At 39.0% G+C, this 24,255-nt stretch overlaps 1 protein-coding gene and 1 long non-coding RNA gene across 3 annotated transcripts in view; one reads left to right on the forward strand and one right to left on the reverse strand.

Moving 5' to 3' along the window:
* GPR141 (G protein-coupled receptor 141) overlaps positions 1-24,255 on the forward strand; it is a 52,974-nt gene that overhangs the window by 15,062 nt on the left and 13,657 nt on the right. Inside the window, exon 2 of one of the 2 annotated variants that reach the window (XM_070468483.1) lies at positions 13,024-13,191. The exons of the other annotated variant lie outside the window; for it this stretch is intronic. The gene's annotated coding sequence lies outside the window, so the exon portion shown is untranslated. The remainder of the gene's footprint in view (positions 1-13,023; positions 13,192-24,255) is intronic. 2 annotated transcript variants of the gene reach the window in all.
* On the reverse strand, positions 8,964-12,378 carry LOC139035451 (uncharacterized). Its single transcript, XR_011488063.1, has 3 exons — positions 12,303-12,378; positions 10,883-11,016; positions 8,964-9,266 (listed from the first exon to the last, which is right to left on the reverse strand). It is a non-coding gene; the product is annotated as an uncharacterized lncRNA (long non-coding RNA).

Here is a 24,255-nt window from a genome sequence, read left to right on the forward strand (position 1 = left end):
TTCATGGATTACACTGTATGCTCAGGTATGGTATCTTACCCACATCTTCTCAACATTTTATATTATGTATACACAGGAAACTGAGAACTTGAAGGTTTATAAAGACTGTATTATACATTGTGTCTTTTTTATCTTCAAAATGACCTTGAGATGGGGCTGTTATTGTGTTTTTAACTAAGCCAAGGAAAGCTATATATAGACGTAGAAGCCATAGGCCCTATTCTGAGTGTATCTAAGGCTGTTGCTTGTGTCTGTCACCAAAGTCACTACTATTAGGCAGCTAAGAAATACAGGGAAAACTAGAAGGTCCTACTATATAGCACAGGGAACTATAGTCAATATCTTGTGATCAACCATAACGGAAAAGAATATGAAAAAGAATGTTTGTATATGTGTATATATATATGTGTAAATATATATATATGTATGTATATATAAAATGAATCACTTTCCTATATAGCAGAAATTAACTCATTGTAAATTAACTATACCTCAATACATTAAAAAATTTTTTTTAAGAAAATTGAAATGAGAAAGGAAAAAAAAGAAATACAGGACAATTTTACATGATGGAGGAATTAATAGAAGAACTATTGGTTTTAAAATACTTTTGTAATAATGAAAATTATATTCCTTTACTGAAGAAAATTTGGCAAACACTGAAAAAGTCTGCAGAAAGGGAAATAAAAAGTATACATGATCCACCTCCCCAAAGCAACTGCTCAAATATTTGATAAAATCACTTTCAATAAATACATTTATTCAGATAATACAGTAGAGATCATTTATCACAGGAGTCATTTATCACAGGAATTTTCTATTTCCTTTAATATTTCTTTATAAGCATTATTTTAGTGATATAGTAGGTCAGAGGTATGTAGCAGAATTAACTTATTGTTAGCAAGTCTCTGCATCTAGTCTGTACATTTTGCACACACTGCTGGTATTGCTGTTAGTAATTCCTAGCAGAAGGTTTATGGCCTCGAAGAGCATGACTGCTATTCATGAACTTGCCATACACTGCCAAATGGATTTCTAGAAATGTGGTCTCCATTTCAACTCTAATGAGCACTGTTACCTTATCTTTGCCAGCACTGAGAATGTCACAATATTTCACTTCAGCGGATGAAGAAGATCTTATTGCTGTGTTGATTTTCACTGATGGTAATGATTTTCAAATACCTTGTCAATACAACTCATTAAAAACACAGATAAAAGTATCTGTGAAGGGCAGTCTTGAACTAGATGTTTCCTGAACTTCCTGGTGAAGTTCAGACAATCACGTCACCCCCACTGGGCATGGGCGTGGATAGTGAGTGCAAGATCAGGGAATGGGTGTGGATAGTGAGTGCAAGATCAGGGAGCACAGTGGGGGGGACTGCAGTGTGTCTGTGAGCTGGCCTCTGCTCCCTCCACCAGGAGTGTCTTTTATCGAGTGAACAGTCACTGAATGCCTATTATGTGCTCAGAAGACTTGCACTGAGCTTTCCCTCTGCATTTTTTCATAGCACAGATTGTATTCACAAAGCCCTCTCTTCAGAGGACAGAGTGAGGATGCACTCCAAGAGAGAAGGAGGAAGCCCCGCGGGCAGTGTTTCCTTTGGAGGCCTTGGATTTTATTGTATTCACTCCTCATCAGAGACAGTGGGAGAATATATTTATCTTTCACCATCATTTGTCATTTTTAAAGAAAATGTTTTCTGTCTTTAGTTTTCTTCTTTTTGGATTATTAATTAAAACTGTCATTATGGAGAATTTAAATCATATCACACAGTGAATCCCATATACTCATTGCCTAGCTATGCTCAGCTATGATGATGCAACTCACAGCTGCTCTGGTTTGGTTTATTCCACCTCCCCTGAAACTGGATCATTTTGAAAAAAACCCCAGAAAATCCCCAAAGTAAAATCATCTTATCCATAAATATTTTGGTATGTATCTGTAAAAGATAAGGACTCTGTTCAAAAGAAAAAATAAAAGCATAACCATAATACTATCATTTTGCCCTAAATAATTCTTTAATATCATCAATAGCCAGTTACTGTTCAAATTTTTTTTCCACACAAACTTTCTCTGCATCTCTGGATAATGTATCCAGTTATGAATGAAAACAATTTTTAAAAAAACCCAGAAACTTGATACCTGAAAGATAGTGAAGAATAGTTGCCTTTCTGGTGGCAATGTGTGAGCAGATGGGGACATTATTTTCAAAAACAAGACACCTATTAAAGACATTGTATTCAGCTAGATACTGCCAGCAAAATGTGTGTGATAAGTCATCTCAAGACTCAGAAACATTATGAGCAATTGTTTATCCTCTTGGAACTGTGTATTGGCTAGGGGTCAACGAATTGGTCTAGGCCCATCTGGTTGGCTTTCCAAATCTTACTTGGTCTTGCTGCAGCATCTGTGTCTGCTGCCTGAGGCTGGACTCTGTTGGCTGGTTTAGCTCCACTGTCTGCGTCACTCACTCTCCTCCCGGGACCAGGTACTAGCCCAGCGTGCTCTTCTCGGGGTAATGGCAGAGCCATGAAGATGGGCAGAAACACCAACTCTTAAGGTCTAAGTGAGAAACTCTCACACCATCATTTCCGCCTTAGTCTTTGGGCCAAAGCAAGTCACTTGGCCAAATGCAAAGTCAAGGGAGCTTCTTCTGTGTTGGAAAGGACTGCCAAGTCACTCTTCAGAGGGTGTGCATACAGGGAAGGGTGAAGAACTGGGCAAAAATGCCCTGTCACAAATATATACAGTATGATGTCAAAAAATATTAATAAGAAAAATTCAGTTAAATACCATTAGATTTTGATGCTAATTTATAATGCTTTCTTATGGATAAACTGTTAAAAAAATCATACACACATAAACTTTAGCCAGGGTCTCCAAAGCATAGCTCTCAGGTCTTGTTTAGATTTTCCTTCCTTTTTTGCTGCCTAGACTCTTCTAAGTGTTCTCCTGGGTTTTAAGTGGTTCCAATGTTAAACGTGTCTTTCTTGAGTCTTATTACTTAATGAAAGTTCCCAGACTCTGTATGTGCATTTGTTCCGTCACTTTAAATATATGCCATCTTCAATATATGCTGCCTTGTTGCTAAAGAACCTTTAATTCACTGTGTAAAATACCCATTAATTACATATTTATGTGATTGGAACCGTATTTCTGTACTTGACTATTCTGTCATTTCAGCTGCCATTTATTAAGAAGTTCTTAATGCAAGCATCTAAACTGGACCCTTCACATCTCTTTGTTGTTTCATATAACAATTTTGCAATGTTGTTAGTGTAATCTCCATTACACAGAGGAACTGAACCCAGAGAGATTAAATAAATTGCTTAAGTTCAAATTGATAATTTTATAGTATCAGACTTAATTTACGGTCATTTTTGGCCACAAAGCCAATGGCTTTTCTACTATTTTCTGTATGTCTTTTGTTTCATCCTCTTCTCCCCTCCTGGACCAGAGTTTCTAGATTTTCCTCTGCAATACAGTGAGGGATAGGTTTTATGGCAGGTATTTTGGTGGCAATGTTGGTAGGATCCTTTTTTACTCTCTTGAGAGCCTATGGTTTTGGCAGGGCATGTATTACTATTTTCTGTAAAGCTGAAGGGCTATTTTAAAGTGAAGAGATGTACACAGCCAATAAGTGGCAGAACTAGGACCCAGGCTCAGGCTGCTTTTCTCCTATATCCTGTAATTTATTACATTTAATTATGATAATTAAAAGAGTGATAGTTTACAGTTATGCTAATGGAACTAACAAATTAACTTGACTATTAAGGACTATATTTTCTTTTAAGGCTCTAAAAGAATTCAGGATTAGAAACAGAGAGTTTTTCTCACATTACGACAAAATAAAAGGTAAGTTGGTAGAAGATGATTACTATGTAGCCTTACAGGCTGCTGGCTTCCCTGATAACTCAGCTGGTAAAGTATCCACCTGCAATGCAGGAGACCTGGGTTTGATCCCTGGGTTGGGAAGATCCTCTGGAGAAGGGAATGGCTGCCCACTCCAGTATTCTGGCCTGGAGAATTCCATGCACTGTATAGTCCATGACGTTGCAAAGAGTTGGTGAGCGACTCTCACTTTGTTTCACTTTACAGGCTACTAGATTCTAGAGTGTTAGGTTTGTAATAGGAGTTTTGGAACTTCTGGTAACTAACTGCTGGTTATACAACTTCTTAGGCAATTCAAGTTAAACAATAATCTAAAAAAAAGCATACTTGAATTTATCCAAATATCCTTGAGTAAATCAAACTGAAGTTTCTTCCTTTACATTAGCCTTATTTACCAATGAGTACTTTTTACTGCAAAGATCTAATTCAAGAAATTGAGAGTTTATTTTTCTTTGTGCCTTAACCTTCCCTTTGTGTAGTAAATACTGTTACACCATGGTTTGTTGTGTAGAAATAGGATATAAGTCATTAGGTTATTTGCAATGGTTTCCTATTAATCTGTGTCTCAAGCACTAGGAGTCCCCAAAATACCAGAGTCCTGGTTTGGGTAAGTTGTCTCCTCATGAAAGTTGGAGGATGAAGTTTCATTCCTAAGTATTATTTATTTTTATTCTGAGTTCTTCAGAACATGCTATTATAAGAATTTTGAGTTATTGGCATATTTCAGGTTTTTATTGTTTTTTGTTTGCTTGTTGTTTTGGAAAAAGACCTCTAGACAGAAAAGAAAGGGAAACTAATGAGATTTATAGGGTGGCCACTCAGGTTCAAGGCACATGCTGAGTGCTTTACATACTTAATCTCATTATTGGTTCCATATTACAGATGAGGAAATACTGTAGTAACAGTTTTATGAAGGCAAACTGGATAAAACTTTAACTTCTTTAACTATCAGATTTTAGTGGTACAAAATTTGATTAGGGGATCCCCTGTTTTTTTTTTTTTCCTATTAGAACTTATTTCATACCAGATAGCTAAATGTCTACTGCCAAGCTACCACTTAATCAGCATCAAAAGCCTAAAATATGTTGATTTCTGTTATGGTAGTAAAATGACTGTAGCACTTCTAAGTCTCAAATATACTCACTCGACTTTGTAAAAAAAACAAACAAACCAGAATTTGGAGAATTCCCTGACAGCCTAATGGTTAGGAGGAGTCCATGCTTCCACTGCAGGGGGCATTGGTTTGATACCTGGTCAGGGAACTAAGATCCTGCAAACTGCATGGTATGGTTAAAAAAAAAAAAAAAAAAACAAGAAGATTTGCCTTTTCCCAGAAGGAATCTTGAAATTCTTTCTGAATAGACCATCTGAATCATGTGTTCATATTGAGTCAATTATTTTAATTAGGTATAAGATGAGGAACGAAATATACCACTCAGTTTACCTTAACTCAAGTTTAGAATCCCATCATGAAGTTGAGGTATGAGGTGAACATCTTGAGAATGACATAGATCCTGAAATGGAAATGATGGGCTTTGAGGAAGGCAGAAATGAAATCTGAGGAGGCAGGCAAACACCACTGTCCACAAATCATTTATCCTTTTGATGAACCATGGAGACAACAGTTTTGCTAAGAACCATGGAGGAAACTGAAAAGACTTAGACACAGTTCCTGCCCTGGGAAGTCTATATTTTATTATAGAGTGGGAGGAGTTAAATTAATAACTATAATCAAACCTTGAGATGATGTGAAACAAAAGTTGTACAACTAACTATTAGAGTGGGAAAAATACCTCGGGGAGGAATATGGAAAATTCTTAAAGGAAGTGAAAAATCACTTAGAGCATAAAAGAGTAGTTAGAACTTTTTTTTTGGCCATGTTTAATATATTGCCGAGAGAAACTGGGACACAGGGGAAAATAAGGTTTATTAGGGAATAGGAGCTTCCCTGGTGGCTCAGAGGTTAAAGTGTCTGCCTGCAGTGCAGGAGACCCGGGTTCGAACCCTGAGTCGGGAAGATCCCCTGGAGAAGGAATTGGCAACCCACTCCAGTATTCTTGCCTGGAGAATCCCACGGAGGGAGGAGCCTGGTAGACTACAGTCCATGGGGTCGCAAAGAGTCAGACACGACTGAACGACTTTTCACTTTCACTTTCAGGGAATAGGGTGGACAGAGATTAGAGGAAATAATATTCAGGGCTTTGGTAGAAAATGTAGCACCCTAAAGAACAAAAATTACTCTATTTCACTGTTGTATTTGGGTCTGTTTCCTCAATATAGGTGGTAAAAAAATATATATATATATAGCGTGTGGTCAGAAGTATCATTTCTTGCTGGCTGAAAATGGCAAATTCTATATTCTCAGGTGAGTTTGTTCTGTTGCTCAGGAGGCTGTGTACTGCAGAGAAGTTTTCTTTCAGTTTACATAATTCCCTTCTAAAGAATTTCTATTTCTGAATCAAGTTTCAACTTCATTTACTTGGATCTCATTTGTTATAAAAGAGGACATAACATTGCTGAACATTCAATGAGGTTTTCAACTCAAACTCTTTGTATCTGAGCATTAAAGGAAAGGTTTTCCCTTAGAGTCTAGAGATGCATAAAGTGCCTCCCAGGAGGCCAAGCCCATTGTGAGCATTTATTAGGGTCCAGCTCTATATAAGTTGTCCAGGAAGATATGTGGAAAGTGCCTTAGCCAGAGAACCTCAATTTTCTGTGATGGATATTATCAAAATGGAGCAAGGCCACGTGCAAACCATGGATGTTTCTGATTACAGACAGATCTTCCTAATTGTGGGTTTCTCTGACTAAGATGAAAATTTACATCATTTTTAAACACATAATAACTGTCAGCAGGGAATGTAGGTTTGGAAAATGTGGACTGAGGCTTATGAGAAGAATGAGTAGCTGCTTTCAGATCTATGAAAGGTAAAAACTATGCATCTTTCTTCTAGTCTAAAGCATATGGTCTAAAACAAACTAATAAAAGAGAAATACAAGCATATCTCTTACTGTCACCACCCTTCTCTCCAAAAGTAAAATGCATTGAGGACATCTCTAAACAGCCAGGACTAGAAAATCACTATCTATGGAGGTTGGGTGTTTGCTGGTTGACACATTCAGGCTGTAATGGAGAGGACTGTGTTGTGTTCCTTAACAAACCCTTCAAAGTGTGGTGTCTGTTCTTTGTGGTTCTGGCAGTTCCACCCCTTGAAATTTCCAGTCTCCTTCCCCTTTCATCTGCTCTCTTTCTGCCTGCAAAATCCTTCCATCCTTGAGTTCCATTTTAAAAGCAGCCTCTTCTGTGAAGCCTTCCTGGGCTCCTCCTTTCCCCAGAGTGGCTTGTTCTCCCCCCACCACTGTGCCCTCAAGGCATTATTTCATTCCATCTGCAGGTATTTCTGCTACACATATCTGTCTCTTGCACTAGGGTATAAGCTACTCAAGGCCAGGCCTGTGTCTCCTTTTACTTTATTTTCCCTCCTTCATTACTATATAATCTTTATACATCTCTTGGGAAAACATATGCATCTTAAATATAATTACTCAAATATAATAAATATATTAGGAAATGGGTCCCCTGGTCTCACAGCTTTGCAATGAATTCCTTCTTCTCTCAGGGATAAAATATCTCAATTATACTGAAAGTTTCCACCATTAAAAAATTTGTACCTAGTAAGGGAGATCAGGAGTCTTAAATTCAACAAATAGTCAACAAACTATTTAATGTTTACTATGGACCTAGCATCATACTAGTAATGGACTAAACAGTTATGGTCACTGCCCTCATGGAGATCCTTGTCTAGTGAGGAAAATGATCAATCAGTATAGAAATTAACAAATAATTAGAAGTTAGGCATTGCATTAAGTGCTATGAAGAAAGTGAGTGATGATGCTGGATAAAATAGAAGCTTCAGAGAAACTGTGAGTTAGAAAGTCTATTCTCCTGGTAAGCCTGATTTGAGATGAGCAGAGTGACAACCATTCAGGGAACTTCTTGAAAGAGCCACTAGTAGGCAAAGGAAACAGGACATTTGCCAACCAGTAGCTCATCTGCACAAACTTTGGCTCTTCTGAAGTCCCAAGGGTGATAGAGAATATGAAGATATAACTGACACATAGAAGCTTAGGGAATTTTTTGAAGTCTTGAATAGCCATCAACAGCATGGAATTTGAAGATATAGTATCTTAAGCAGAGCTTAGTTTTGTAATACACTTTTATTTTAAACTTCTCTGGTAAGTAGTATGCATGTTTTTGTGTGTGTTTTGGGGTGGGGGTACAATACAGAGACATGCAAAGTCTACTATTTGTAAACAAGGAGTTTCATCAGATGTTCCTAACTTTCTTCTGTAATCTGCGAAGGCAGTGGTATGGAACATAGTCAATTTGCACTTGGAAATGTTCACACAGATCTGGGTGGTTCTAACATTATAGACTCAGAGGTTCTCCTACAATTCAGACTGTCTTCTCCTGTACCAAATAATGTACCAAAATAATATCCTATTTCCTGGCAGTAACAACAAATCACCACAATCTTTGTGACTTAAAGTAACGAAATGTATTCTAATACAGGTCTGGAGTTAGAAGTCTAAAATCAAAGGCCCAAGATACAAATAGGATAAATAAAATCAAAGACCCACAGGGCTGCACTTTCCTTGAAGGCTCTATGGGAACATCTTTCCTTGCTTCTTCCAGCATCTTAGAGGCTCCAGGAACTCCTTTGCTTGTGGTTGCTTAAGTCCAACCTCTGTCTCTGTCTTCACATGAGCTTCTCTTCCTCTTTCTGTGTGTCTCTCTTATGTGTATCTTTTCTAAGGACACTTGTCATTGGATTTAGGGCCCACGTGGACAATCCAGGATGATCTCTACCTCATTTTGAGATCCCTAATTTCATTACATCTACAAGGATTCTTTCTCCAAATAAGGTCACATTCATAGGTTTCTGAGATACTAATTGAACATATCCTTCTGGGCTCTGGCCATCATTCTACCTCACTATACCATCTTATTCAGAAAATACAGGAAAGGCATTTCTATTTTTATTGTACATATAGCTATATATATATATATATATATATATATATATATATGTATAAAAGATACTCCACAATACTAGCATTTTATCTGAGATGAAGAAGCATCATCCAGGGGAAAAATATTGAGGACAAATCAATGACACAGGTTTTGGATCTCTGGTGAATGCTTTCCCCTGTTGGTCATTCACAGAACTTGAAGGTCCAAGTCCTTTTTGAGCATTCTGTCTTAAGAATAATTCTTCAGCCAGAATCCAGAGAAGCTGCTGATACTGGTATCTGGTAGCTTTAAGAAGCTGAAAGGTGAGCTTCCCTGGTGGTTCAGTGGTAAAGAATCCACCTGCCAATTCAAGAGACACGGGTTCAATCCCTGATCTGGGAGGATCCCACATGCCTTGGAGCAACTAAGCCTGTGAGCCTCAACTACCGAGCCTGTGCTCTAGAGCTAGGAGCTGCAACTACTGAAGCCCACATGTCCTTTGAACCCACACTTCACAAAAAGAAATGTCATCAGCATGAGAAACCCGTGCACCACAACTAGAGAAAAAAGAGCCAGCACAGCTAAAAAAGTAAAAAAGAAGCCGAAGGGCGAATCAGAAGCCTAGAGAGAAACGCCTTTGGCTGTTTGGTAGTTAGACCCTCACAAGGTAGTTCTGTTGTGTGAGCCTAAAGCGAAAGTCTAGTGAGTTAAAGAGATGGAGTTATGATAGGATTGAAAAAGCCAGGTCTTTGTTAAATTATAGACTCTCAGAATTGGTCATCTTATCTTATCAGATTCAGTGATGAGTTTTCTGTACAACAATCTGTCAAGAAGTTTTCCAATCCATGGTTAAATATCTTGCACCTCTTGTTTCATCTGGCACTAAGGTTAGTTGTTTGTCCCACCCACCCGTTTTAATTCTAATATGGATTTCACCCTGTGTTTCGTAATGAACAAGCTGGTCCTCTTCTTCCTCTATAGAGGACCAAAACTCTTTTAGCAACTTAGTTCCTCTCTTTGAAAATATTGAAACTTACCCTTTGCCACATGTATCTGAGAGTCATGAATCACTTTTGTAAGAAGGGACTAAATTGTCTAATCTTAGAATTCACCTTGGCTGTAGTTAGAATATGCTGTTCTGAGGAAGCTGGGTAGCAAACCAAAAATAAAGGAGTTGGGGGAGCTGAGAATTAGGTGGGAAACTGAGGAAGTAAGGGGTACCTCCTCCTACTCTGGGATTCCTGTAAGAAATTACTTCAGCCCCTGTTGGGTGGGACAGCAGAAAAAACTTTGAAGGAAAGAGGTATGGGAATAAGTGCATAACACAAACTTGAATTCTTCCAGAGATTCCATTAGGATTAAGGCAACGATGAGGGGAAGCAGAAGCAGCCCTTGGAATCAGGCAGAGTCTTTCCTGCTGAGCCACACCAGGGAAGCCCTCATCATCAGATAAGAATATCCAGATCCTAGACGCTGTGGGAAGATTATAAGTGATGTATATGACTTTTCCATCATAGTGCCAGGAACTGAGGAAGAACTGAGAATGTGGCAGCTATGTTACCGACAAACTGTGCTAGAATCAACGCTCTCATTGTTGATGAGGAAGCATGGACCCAGAGATACCTGAGACTGGAGATGAGAGGATGGGGAGCCTCAGCAGATTTCTGGCTAATTTCTCAATAGTTTTGACTTGCAGAAAGCCTTACTGCTCTAAGATATTTCACATTCGTCTTGGAGGTATGGTGCCTTCCAACTATAGTTGTTGATGAGTTCTCAAATGAAAAGTTATCTTTCTCTTAATAAAGAGGCTCAACATTTTCTTAAGTCATTTCCCACTCCCAGTCTCCCCAGGTGTTCTGTTGGCATAGCATCTTGATTTGTTGACAGATTACATTGAGCTCCAAGACAGAGGTCAATGATTTTTCCAAAGCTCTATTTAGATGAGACGCCAAGATAGGATTTGAACAGGAGAATACCTGTAGAACTTCTGGAATGCTTCATTCCTTGTTGGCTTAGCTTGCTGAGGGCTAAGGGTATGGTTTCAAGTGGCAATGAATTACTTGAGAATAGCACTGTATCCAAAGTTCCTCACTTAGTCCATTACAGAATTCTGCCAATAAGAACAACAAATAAAGATTGCTGGTTTATTGGAATCATTTAGATAAAATTTTTTTTAAAAAAGTGCTTAACAGAAATAGCTTAAATTAGAAAGCAGAAATAAACTTTTTACTTTAAATGAATATTTTGTTAAAAAATGTCAATATAAAACAATTTATAAATTTATATATTATATAAATATATATATTTACATTTATTATAAATATATATTTATATATTTATAAAACAATTTATATATTTATATAAAATCCATAAATATTTTCATGTCATACAACCACTCTTTTCTTGGATACCAGGAAAATAATCCAAAATATGTAAAATATGTAATTCATAAAAATATTCATCATAGAAGTGTTTATAGCAACAATAAATTGGAAATGTCCCACTGCTGAAAATTTGGTTAGATAACATTGAAGATGACCACTTGATGGGATGTTATGCAGTCATTTAAAAGTACAGAAGCTTAAAGGCTAAGTCCTTCAATATATCACTAATGAAAAATATATGCTGAAAATTGAGGTACAATGTAATTTTACTATCTCACTAACAAAGATGCATTGAAAGATCCCAGCAGAAAATATATTAAAATACTCAAGAGAGTGGAAAAATTCTGTTCATCTACTTTTTCTTTAGTTTTTTATTTTTTAGTTTACTTGCTCTTTTTGTAATAGAACAAGATAGACATACCAGGAAAAGAAAAGAAAAGAAAACCCTGGTAGTTATTATGAAGGAAAAAAGATAATGGGGAAGATGAACAAGTAGATATTTAAGCACAAATGGTCAGAGCAGTGCAAAAAAGAAGAAAGCCTACTTGCGATACTTCTGATGATACAGCATGAATCATGTGAAATGAAAATGTGAAAAACAGCCTCTTTAGGGAAATGCTCTCCTTACTCTGTTTCAGTTCTTCATTGGGCTCAGTGGGAGCTTAGGGGTGAGGAAATTACTAATATGGCTGACCACGAAGTTCTGTCTATTGGAAGTCATCCTTCCTTGCCTGACAGGTTGTTTCTGTCTTTGTGAGTTGAGAGGATTAAGTCGACCAGATTCCCTAGTGAAGCAAGAAGATCATTACTGCAATGGGCATAGAGCAGTTCCAGGAACCCTTTCCCACAGATTTAACACTTCCTGAGAACAGACAATTATTGGGCAAGAAAGTATCTCTTTTAAGCAAAGATTTCCAGGAGGTGAAGGACATATTTGAGAGTCAGAATTCATAACACATTTTAGTAATTATAGATATGAGAAAATCTTCCCCTGGGAATGGAAAGAACTCACAAAGTGCTTCTTATTTTGCAGAAAGCAGGTGGTAGAATAGCATGCTGAGGTGACTTGCAGGCAGTGTGGCTCTGGCACAAACACAAAGTCTCTGAGTTTCAGTCTCATGGGGATCCTATCTCAGCTTTCACTTCCCTTACGGGACATCACAAGTTAACAAGTCAGGAGCAAGGTTTAACTCCTCAAGTGATTGCAAAAATAATAGCTCAACCCAGAATGCTGTTGTTGTTTGAAACAATTTTTTCGTTCTAGAAGCTGCAGATTTATAACTTTACTTAAAATTGCCTAAGCAGGCTTTTCTTTTTTTCAATTTTGGTTGAAGACTCAGGAAGTTCCTTTCAAACTTCAGAAAAAGGATAAGTAAAGGAAAATGACCATGAAAGAGGGACTCTTAGGGAAAAAACAGGGGCGGAGTGACTGTTCAATATGTTACCTAGGCATATAATTCTTTCAAATGATTTTCTTTAGAGTTGACTTATCTGTTATGTTGTTTTCCACTTTTTTCCTGATATTTCAGCAAGTTTTTTTTAGCTACCCTGAGGTAGTTAGTTCTTAATATAGAGCTGTGATTACAGAGTCTTTTCTCAAAATACTTTGGATAAAATGCTGCTTGATTTTCATGATTAAAATGAATGTTCCTATTTGGTTCCAATAGAAAGAACAAACTATAGTTTGTTCTAAAGCTGAATGTGGTTCAGTAAAGAATCTGTCTGCGATGCAGGAGAACTGGATTCGATCCCTGGATCAGGAAGATCCCCTGGAAAAGAGAATGGCAACTCTAATATTCTTGGCTGGAGAATTCCTTGGACAGAGGAGCCTGGCGGGCTACAATCCATGGAATCACAAAGAGTCAGACACAACTGAGCTACTAAGACCTTCACTTTCAAAGGTATCTCAAAGGCAGTGAAGCCAATTGCCCACCAACGGCCTTTTCTCCCTCTCTGCCTCTTCTGGCTGGGGCTGAATATTCACTGTGGCTCCTAACAGGTATCCTTGAAGAAGGGTACATGGGGATGGGCTTAAAGCATGGCTCTGCCACGAAGAATCTGCCTTTCACCTCCCTGGGCCTCTGGGGTCCTGTTACAGGATCTTGTGTCATGGGAATAGTTCTGGACAGGAATAGGGGAACTGAGATGGAGCTAGTGATGCTGGCGTTAGGTAAGGAAGGTCCTGGCTTGCTGCAGTGTTTTCTTCTGTTTAATGGTGTGTTGGACGCAACAGCCTCTAGGTTTCTCCCCAGTGTTAACATTTTGTGATTTTTGTCTTCTGATCCTTGGTAGAGGTGCTCCTCTGGACCTAAAGACACAGTGGCATCTCATACAGCTTTTGTGGATCCTTTCTCTCCAGAAAGGTGCAAACCTGGACATGGAGGGTGACGAGGAAAGAGTGAGATACCCATGATGCGTACTCTGAAGAAATGACTGGGGTTACTTTCATACTGAATGATCAGGAAGCGGAATCGCCCACAGTCCCTTCTGTTCAGTGGGCAGCAGCAGAAGTTAGTGATTCAGAGATGCAGTGGGAAGCAGAGAGGAACGAATAAGGTCTGGGGAACGAGGCCTTTAATCATGCGCCGGACCAGGTCACCCAGAGTTCTTAGCTACTGACACAACAACCACTGCGGGTCACTTCACTACTCTGCTCCCAACCTTAAGGCAGCCACTTAGCACCACCAATCCCCTGTATTAATTCTTGCCTGCCAATGCAGGAAACATAAGAGACGTGAGCTCAATCCCTGCATCAGGAAGATTGTCTGGAGTAAGAAATGGCACCGTACTCCAGTATTCTTACCTGGAAAATTCCATGGGCAGAGGACCCCAACAGGCTACAGTCTATGGGGTTGCAAAAGTGCCAGACATGACTGAGAGAATGGAGACACACACACACACACACACACACACACACACACACATATTTGGGTCACTACTGTTGTATTTCTTACTGCGGTAACATTGATTTATGACGTTATACAAGTTTTATGTATACAACATTGTTTTTCCTTTATTTTATTTCTACCACCATGACCACCACCAAAAGTTTAGCTTCCATTTGTTACCATACAGTTGATCCCCTTTATCCAATTTACCCTCTCCTTCACCCTTTCCCCAGTAGTAACCACTATTCTGCTCTCTGTATCTACATGTTTATTTTGGTTTGTTTGGTTTGTTCATTTGCTATGCTTGTTTTTTATATTCTACATATGAGGGAAATTATATATTTGTCTTTCTGGGTCTGACTTATTTCGCTAAGCATAATACTTTTAAGAAAGCCATTCATGTTGTCCCAAATGGCAAAATTTCATCCTTTTTATGGCTGTGTAGTATTCATACACACACACATGCGCGTTCACATGTGCACGCGCACACACACACACACACACACACACACACACATCTTCATTGATTGATTTGTTAATGGGCTGTTAGGTTATTTCCATATCTTGATTATTGCAAACAATGCTATGATGAACACATAGGTGCATATATTTTTTTTGAGTGTTTTCATATTCTTTGGATAAATACCCAGAAGTGGGATAGTTAGATCGTACGGTAGTTCTATTCTTAAGTTTTTGAGGACTCTCCATACTATTTTCCATAGTAGCTGTACTAATTTATATTCTCGTCAATTGTGTGACTGATGCTTTAGCTGAAGCTCCAATACTCTGGCCACCTGATGCAAAGAACTGACTCATTAGAAAAGACCCCAATCCTGGGAAAGACTGAAGGCAGGAAGAGGGTAACAAGATGAGATGGTTGGATGGCATCACTGACTTAATGAACGTGAGTCTGAGCAACCTCTGAGAAATTGTGAAGGACAGGGAAGTCTGGGGTGCTGCAGTCCATGGGATCACAAAGAGCTGGGCACGACTTAGTGACTGAACAACCAACAGTGTACAAGGGTTCCCTTTTACCCACATCCTCTACAAAATTGATATTTCTTGCTATTTTGATAATAGCCATTGTAATAGCTGAGAGTGACTGTGATCTCGCTTCATTTTGAGCCTATGTTTGTTGTTAGAGCTGGGGGAAGCATATAATCCTGTCTTATTTTTAAATCCACCCAGTCACTCTGTGGCTTGATTGCTGAATTCAATCCATTCATATTCAGTGTGATTATTGATAGATGAGGACTTAGTACTGCCATTTTATCTTTCATTTTATGGTTACTCTATATCTCCATTGTTTCTTTTTCCTTTTGTTTTCCCAGTTTCCTCTTTTTCTGTTTCATGTCTCTGCTCTAGACTTATGTTGTATGGTTGTCATGATGTTTGTATAAAATCTCATAGATAAAACAGTCCATTTCTGCTGATAGTATCTTATCTTCATTTATCTATGAGATCCATCCTTCCTTTTTCCTTTTGTTGTCTCAAATTATCCCTTTTTATGCATTTTTAAAAACCAAATTGAAGCAGCTATCGTTATTCTTTCCTGCTTTTCTTCCCTATAAACTTCATGCTTGAATAAAGCACTGAAAAACATATGCTGATATCAAATTGCAATTTTCTAATTCTATTTACCACCTTACTCAAATGTCTATGTATTTTTGCCTTTTTGTTTGTGGTAGAAAAGTTCCTATCAATATTTTTTATAAAGTGGGTCACTCAGTCATGTTCAACTCTTGGCAAACACACGGACCCACCAGGCTCCCCTGTCCATGGAATTCTCCAGGCAAGAATACTGGAGTGGGTTGCCATTTTCCTCCAGGGGTTTTTCCTGACCCAGGAATGGAACCCGGGTCTCCCACATTGCAAGCAGATTCTTTACCGTCTGAACCACCAGGGAAGCCCCATAAAGCAGGTCAGGTGTTGATGAACTCCCTCAGCCTTTGTTCGTCTTGGAAAGTCTTTATTTCTCCTTTGTATCTGAATCAATTTTGCTGAATAGAGTATTCTTGGATGACAATTTTTAGCTTTCAGCATTTTGAGAATGTTAGTTATCCCAGTCCCTCCTGGCCAGCAGAGTTTCTGCTGAGAAATTTGTTGATTGTCTAAAGGGGGTTTCTTTTTAGATTAAAATCCTTTTAATTTTTTACTGGCTGCCTTTAAAATTCCTTTTTTGTTATTGACTTTTGATAGTTTTAATATATTGTGTCTTGGAGAAGGTCTTTTTGTGTTAAACTAATTAGATATTCTTTTAGCATCACAGTCTTGTATATCCAGTCCCTTCCCCAGGTTTGGTAAGTTCTCAGCTATTATTTCTTTAAATAATCAGTCTCTTCTCCTTCTAGGATGTATACCCATTACCCTAATGTTGCCCCTACTAGAAGAGTTGGAATATTCTTGGAGAATTTCTTCATTTTGGGGGAATCTCAATTTTCTTTCCTCGTCTATCTGTATAATTTCTAGATTTCCATTTCTGAGCTCACTAATTCCCTCTTTTGTATGGTCCACTCTATTTATAATGCTTTCTAATGTATTCTTCATCTTATTTATTGAGGTCTTTAGCTCCAGAATTTCTGTTTGGTTATTTTTTAGTGTTTCAATCTCTTTGGTAAAGTTTTCCCTCTGATTGTTAGTTTTATTCCTAAGCTCATTGAACTGCCTTTCTGACTTTTCTTGTCGCTCACTGAGTTTCTTCATAATAATTTTTTTAACTTCTCCTATCAGTTAGATCACAATCTTCCGTGACTTAAAGTCTGGTTCCTGGAGAACTGCCATTTTCCTTTTCTAGTCCCATGGTACGTTGGTTCTCCACGCTGCTTGATGACTCGTTCCCTTGCTGGTGCATCTGAACTATTCAACATCTTTCTTTAGGTAAAGTTTCTTTTTTTTGTTTTTTAACTTGTCTCTAAGAATTCAGCTGGTGCATCTAGAAATCAGAGGCCTTTCTTTTGCTTTCCAGCAGGTGGCGCCATACCACGATTTTGGTTTCTTTTACCTGCGCTGCCTCCGGTTAAACGTGAGAATTGGCACTTTGCACCTTTCAGGGCCTCTGTCAAAGGAATGGTCCAGGGCCCTCATGATCACTGCCGTACCTGCCTCCAGGATGGATCAGTGGTGCCTTGCTGCTGGTGTCACTGGCATCACTGGCTGGGGCACCTGACCGTGGGCTCTACCACCAAGCTCAGGATATTTTGAGTTGTGGGCTCCTAAACCACAGGGGATGGGGAAGGTGGCAGGGAGCTGGCTGGTGCAGGCACCTCTGCCATGTCTGGTTTAGTCAGGTTCATAGGCTTTGCTGCTGCAGGCAGAGGGCAGAGGGCGTCCTGGGTGTCTCTGTGACAAGGGCCAGAGGCATGGGCCCTGCCCCTCACTGCTGCCCGTTTTCCTCTGGCTGTGCTTGCATGGTGGCGGGGAGGCTATTGTTGTCTGCGCCTCCTCCTCTTCTGCTCCTGGCTTCTCTGGGCTCTGGGCTCAGCTGCTGCGGCTGGTGAGCTGGGATTGCAGGCGCCCTCTCCACTGTGTCTCTGGTTCTACCGCCTCTGTTTGTCCTAGTAGCCCCATTTTTAGATGTACAGATATGTGGAATGCCCCAGTACCCTGGTGCGTCGGGCAGAGACACCTTTGTTGAGTTGTGGATGTTTTACTGGTTGTCGCTTGAGGGGGAGAAACAAAGAGAGCCTTTCCCATCACTGTGGTGCTGGCGTCTCTCCCCCGCTACTTTATTTTTGGTATCCCACATAGCTTTTCTCATTTTTAGAATATCCATTAAGCATTCAAGGAAAATCTGAGAGAGGTAAACTTTCTGAGTGTATATGTATCAGAATACATGTTGCTTTTTCTCTCCATCTCAAATGGTAGTTTGGTTAAAAGCAGACTTCTACATTCAAAACTGTCTTTCAAAGCCATTCAGATGTTTTCTCCAGCATTCAATACGTCAAAGTCTGATGCTGATTTGTCTTAAAGCCTTTTATAAAGTATCTGGGTTCTTTTTCCCCCTCTATGAGAATTTTTAGTATGTTTCATTTCATTCCTTCAACAATTATTGATATTTATTAAGAAGGTATTATATGCAAAGCACTATTTCCAGGGCTGGAGGTAAAAAAGTGAACAAAACAGAATTTCTTGCCCTTCAGGAGTTTGAATCGTAGTGGAGGGAGCAAGAAGACAAACAAACAAACAAGAAAAACATATGGCATGTCAGTGATAAAGGCTGTGGAGAAGAAAAGAATTAAAAGAGGACGAGGTGTGCTGGGTAGAAGTGGTCAAGTGTTGACATTTTGAATAGAAAGGAAAGGAATCAAAGAAGTAGCTTTGGTCAGAGATGTGATGAGGGTGAAGGTGCAAGTTGTGCAGATATCTGAGGAGAGAACAGTCCTAAAGAGGAAACTTCATGTGCAAAGACCCTGAGGTGGGGACATATCAGGGACGCTTGAGGGAAAGCCCATTATGTTTACTTGGAATTCACCAGCAGAAGGGAGAGTTACAGCAGATAACATCAAAGAAAGAGAGGATGGGGGAGAGGGTTAATATGCCCCTGTAGGGCATATTAGGCGTTTTCCAAATTTTGACTTGACTCAGAAAAATGAGAAGCCGTCAGGGGGTTGTGATGAGACAAACAACCCCTTCCGAATTATATTTTGAAAGATCACCTCAGTTGCTCGGCAGGAATAGACTGTTGCTGTTGTTTAGTTATTAAATAGTGTTTGGCTTTTTTGTGACTCCATGGACTGTAGCTTGCTAGGTTCCTCTGTTCATGGGATTTTCCAGGCAAAAATACTGGAGTGGGTTGTCACTGCCTTCTCCAGGGGATCTCCCTGACCCAGGGGCCGAACCCATATCTTCTGCATTGGCAGGCAGGTTCTTTACCACTGAGCCACCTTGGAAGCCTGGGGAATAGACTATAGGGGAGGCAAAAGTAAAAGAAGGGAGAATTCATGAATTTGTTATAATATTCCTAGTGGAACATGATGCGGGTTGAATTACAGTTGTAGCAATGTAAGTGGTGAAGAGAAGACAAAACTTAGACTTATCTTTTCGTATTTTTCAACATAGAAAAATTTTGTATTTCTAAAAACATTATACAAATGGTACAAAGGAATCCAATATATCCTTAACCCAATTTCCCAGTTGTAACATTTATCACATTTGCCTTTCACTTTTTACATATACATATTATAATATTTTGACCCATTTGGAAATAAGTTGAAGATATGATGCTTTTATCTCTGTGACATGCAGTATATACTTCCTAAGTATTCTCTTATATAACCACATACAGTGACCAAAGTCAGGAAAGCAACACTCATGTAATTCTGTTACTTAATCTATACATTCTATTCAGATTTTGTCAATTGTCCCAGGAAGGTCCTTTATTTAAAAAAATCTGATCCAGGGATCCTATGTTAATTATTTTGAAGAAAAGAGGTTAGGATTGGAGACCAATTTGGGGAGAAAAAGAGGAATCTAGGATGACTTTAAGGTTTTTCACTCAGGCAGTAGAGAGGGGAGTTACTATCACCTAAGACTGGAAGGACTTTGAAAGTAAGAAGTTTATATATGTATGTCTGGGAGGTGGAGAAGAAAGGTATAGGAGTTCAGCTTTGGATATACTAAATTTGAGATGTTTATTAGACATCCAAGTGGATACACAAGTGTGCTGTTCTTTGTGGTTTGAAATTCCATCCTAATGTCTCTAAACGTGAGTCTCTTTTATTAATTTAGCTCAGTACTGGGTAAGAGCCTTTAACACAAAGAGGTCATCTTTTTTATTGTAGGATATGGTCTTCAATTATTTGAGCATCCCATTCCATTCTGCTCTCTCCAAATGATGCTGGAATTTTAGATTTATCCTAAGTGATTTGTAGCATTCCCTTTCAGTATTCTCTCTTGGCTACTTTTTGTTCCATCTGTGAGAATCTTTCTGAACATTTTTATAAGCTCACCAATTTTGTTTCTGCTACATCTTTTATTCAATAACTATAATAGAATTTCTTTCACATCATTCTCTTCTTACTGAGGGTATTGATTACATTTAAAGTTACTTTTCATCCTTTGTCCTTTTAGCCAACAAGCTAGTCTGTTAGTTCATTTGCCTGAGGAGTTTGATTTTTTTTTAATGTGGCATTTGTTTTCTTTAAATGTTAGTGATTATTCCTGTCTTTTTATTGTTGATTTGACATATAGATATCATTACTTGCTAACTGATACACCTGAAGTATACAATGTCCTCTCCAACCCTAGAGTCTTCAATTTTTGTTTAGTTTGGGGGTTAATCTTCCTAGGTGGTATCAACTTGTACCAGTTCATGTAGCATTTAAACTTAATCAGCATACTAGCCTAATATACTGTCAATTTTTTTCCTACCTTCCTCCAATCCTTCCTTCATCCTGTTGCCAAAAGTAAGCTTTTGCAATTGAAATATTAAAATGTTGATATTTTAAATTTTGAATCTCATATAATTTTCAGGATACAATAGGAAATCCTCAGAGTGGGAATATGTTTATTTTGTAGGCCTCATCTATAGATATTCACTTATTTTTCTACTCATTTACTAACGTTCCTGGCATATCAGATTATTGGTATTTTCCTGAACATGCATCCATACCTTCTCTAAGACTCTTGTCTTCACCCAGAGCACTCTGCTTCTTCCTCTCTGCATCTAGAACTTCAGTGCATCCTTCAGGATCCAGCACCTGGTGCATACCTGGGCCCCAGCATTATCCATTGTTATGACATTTTGATGCCTTCAGTTTCCACTATTTGTTAAATACATTACTCCCCTTTCTGAATTCTTGTGGCATTTTCAATGTTCCTGTAGATGTTGTTGTATTGATAAATAATTTATGTACCACTTTCTCCCCTCCCAGACAAAAGGAGATTTAAATGCAGAGAGGGATGGGATATGCTTTATTAATCTCAGAATATTAACTACCTACTATATGAAAGATACTTTAAATGATGTGATTTGTTTATTAAATGAAGTGAGAAATCCCAAAGTAGATTCTAGATGCTCTTCTTGAAAGGAGGGGTGGTCCCGAGACCTGTAATCTATGCACTCATGAGGATGTAGATTGCCTAATGCCATTTTGTAGGACTCTACAATTTTTTTTTAGGATTCTCATTTCACAGACTGGCCTCTGATGTTAGTTCTATCGTGGATTCCTTACCAAACAGCCACAGAAGCCACTTCTTGTCTTGCTGCTAATGTTGAGGTGGTCTTCCATCCAAGGGCACTGACCCTGGGCCACCAGGGAATGCCCCTAAATTAGGAGAATGAGAGGAAGCAGAGATTGGAGTTTGAGGTTCAGCTGTGCCTCAGGGGTCAATCACAGAGATAAAGAGGAGCTCACTGTCCAAAGTAACGAGGTTCCCAAGGGCCAGGGAGGCAGTCCTGCTCTCTTACGAGACTGTGCCCTGGGCCAAGTTTATTCCCAGATTCTGACATCAGCTATGGAATTAGATCCAAATTTGGTCCTTTCAAAGGTATGCTTAATAAGATCAAGGTGGTTTTTCGACCCTTATCTCCCCATTCAGTTAAAAACTCGTGCCTACTATAAAAAATATTAGTTCTGAAAGAAATTCAACATTAAAAACAGATACACATATGCCTAAAATAAAGAATTAAAATGGGAATTAAGGAAGAAACAAACAAACAAAAAAGGAATGGGATGCTTAGGTGAAGCAAGAAAGCAGCTGAGAATGTATAAGGGGGTGGAGGGTGGGGGCCTGAAGGAAAAAGAACCTGAATTTGGACCTCAGGAATGTGCAGGAGAGAACGAACAGGGTAGTATTGGGGCAAGGGGAAAACAGTGAAGACATATGGGTGACATATCCGAATAACAGCAGCAAATAAGTGCCATAGATATTGCTCTAAATTCCCTGGCTCCTTGGATTTACAAATGGGTCATCTCCATGGAAGCATAAACTATATCGCTTACTTTCTTCCAGGTCTTACAAAAGTCAACTGCACTCTTTTGTAACCAGTTCATATTATGTTAGACAATCAACTGGGTAAATCATTATATTTGTATTATTTCCAGGTATAAAGACTCTGATGCCAGGAAAATACTAGTCAGCTCAAGACCTGTAAGGGATGATGGCATGGTTGACTGGGATTCTTAGAGCCTGCTTTCTTCTTCCTCTTCTTCTCTCCCTCTGCCTTCTTCTCCTTATTCTTTTCACTTTTCCTGTTGCTTCTCTGTCCTTCTGTCCCCCATTTTCTCGATTTCTCCCTTTATCTTTCACAACCTCATTCAGTCATTACAGGTATACTTGCCACTTGTGCATGCGTGTGTGTCTAATGAGTCACTTCAGTTGTGTCTGACTCTGCAACCCCATAGGCTGTAGCCCACCAGGCTCCTCTGTCCATGGGGATTCTCCAGGCAAGAATACTGGAGTGGGTTTCCATGCCCTCCTCCAGGGAACCTTCCTATTCTGGGATTGAACTCATGTCTCCTGTAGTTCCTGCACTGCAGGAAGATTCTTTACCACTTAGCCACTGGTAATGATGCAGTATTGACTTCCCTGGTAGCTCAGACGATAAAGCGTCTGCCTACAATGTGGGAGATCTGGGTTCAATCCCTGGGTGGGGAAGATCCTCTAGAGAAGGAAATGGCAACCCACTCCAGTACTCTTGCCTGGAAAATCCCATGGACGGAGGAGCCTGGTGGGCTACAGCCCATAGGGTCGCAAAGAGTCGGACATGACTGAGCGACTTCACACACACACTCACACACCATGCAGTAAGTTATTGGGCTGGGGATCATGATATTTTTTTCTGAAATAGTTAGAGCTCTTAAATAATAGTAACTAGTGTGTCTTAAACATTTAATCTGACTGTCTCCTATGTTTCAGATGCATCCTCTTCAAAATGCCTTTGTCCCAAAGCACAGGGCAAATTTCCAAACCTGAGCCTGAATACTTAAAAATCCAAACACACAGCATCTAAACTTGACATTCTGGGAAAGAAACAGCTTCTCAGTTAATAAGAGAGTATGCACTATCTGTAGAGGTTTTTCGAGCCTTGGTTGGCGAGCTCTGTATATAACACACATCAAAGCCCTTGGTTGAGCTTGCTCTTGAGTGAGCACTGTGACTGTGGGTGCTGGTTCTGTTGTTCCAGGTCCCCGGGTACTGTCTTCCAGGCTCATCTGTCACAGATTCCACTGCTTCTCTCAGACATCCTCTCAATCTTCCCCATGTAGGGACTGTTCTTACTAGCAAGCTATTGTTCTGCAGTGAGGCGCTGGAAACATTTCTGAATGGCGTTTACTATTTTTGTGTGTGCTCAAAGTTTTTGAAGTGAAGGCATTTCTTGCTAAGACTTTTAAGCTTTGAACTTCCAATTTTGTGCAAAAACTTGAGATACCCCCACTCTTTGTGGGTATCCAACTCTAACACATAAAGTAATAGATCAGGAAAGATTTAACTGTCCAGGTTCAAACAAATCTGTTTACTTTGTTTAAATTGATGTTGTTATTGAAGTAAACTGTAGAAAGAAATTTGACATAAGAAAAATATGACATTGCTCATAATGTAAGTGAGAACTTGTCTGCAGATTTCAATCTTTCAACTTCCATTTGCAGAATATAATTCCCTAATGTAATATTCATAAAATAGTGCTATTCATCCATGTGCCCATCTCTTCTTAAGCATCGGGATATTGTGAACATGTGGCATGACCCTGTCCCTACACTGGTGCGGAAGTGACTGACAGGGTGATATTGGACATACATAGTCACGGCTACAAGCAAGTCATGTATGTGGGAAACTTAAGTGTTTCTCTTAATTCTCAGAAAGGAAGAAGGAGAGGAGAAAGAAATTTTTTATGCTAACTAATTTAAAATGTCTATTCATCACTGGAGTCATATCCCACATGCACAGGAATACTTCTTGGACACATTGCTTTTTTTTTTCTTTTTTTTTTTCCTTCTGAGAAGAAACTGGGCCCAAATCCATATCTGATCTCCCTTACTACCTGTGACTCTCAAAAGCCTTTACTGCTTCATTGTCATCTTTCTCTAGGCTCCATTCTAGATCTGTTTGGCTTTCAAAAGCCAATGAGTCATCTTG

Source organism: Odocoileus virginianus, chromosome 1 (genome assembly GCF_023699985.2).
Source record: "Odocoileus virginianus isolate 20LAN1187 ecotype Illinois chromosome 1, Ovbor_1.2, whole genome shotgun sequence".
NCBI lineage: Eukaryota > Metazoa > Chordata > Mammalia > Artiodactyla > Cervidae > Odocoileus > Odocoileus virginianus.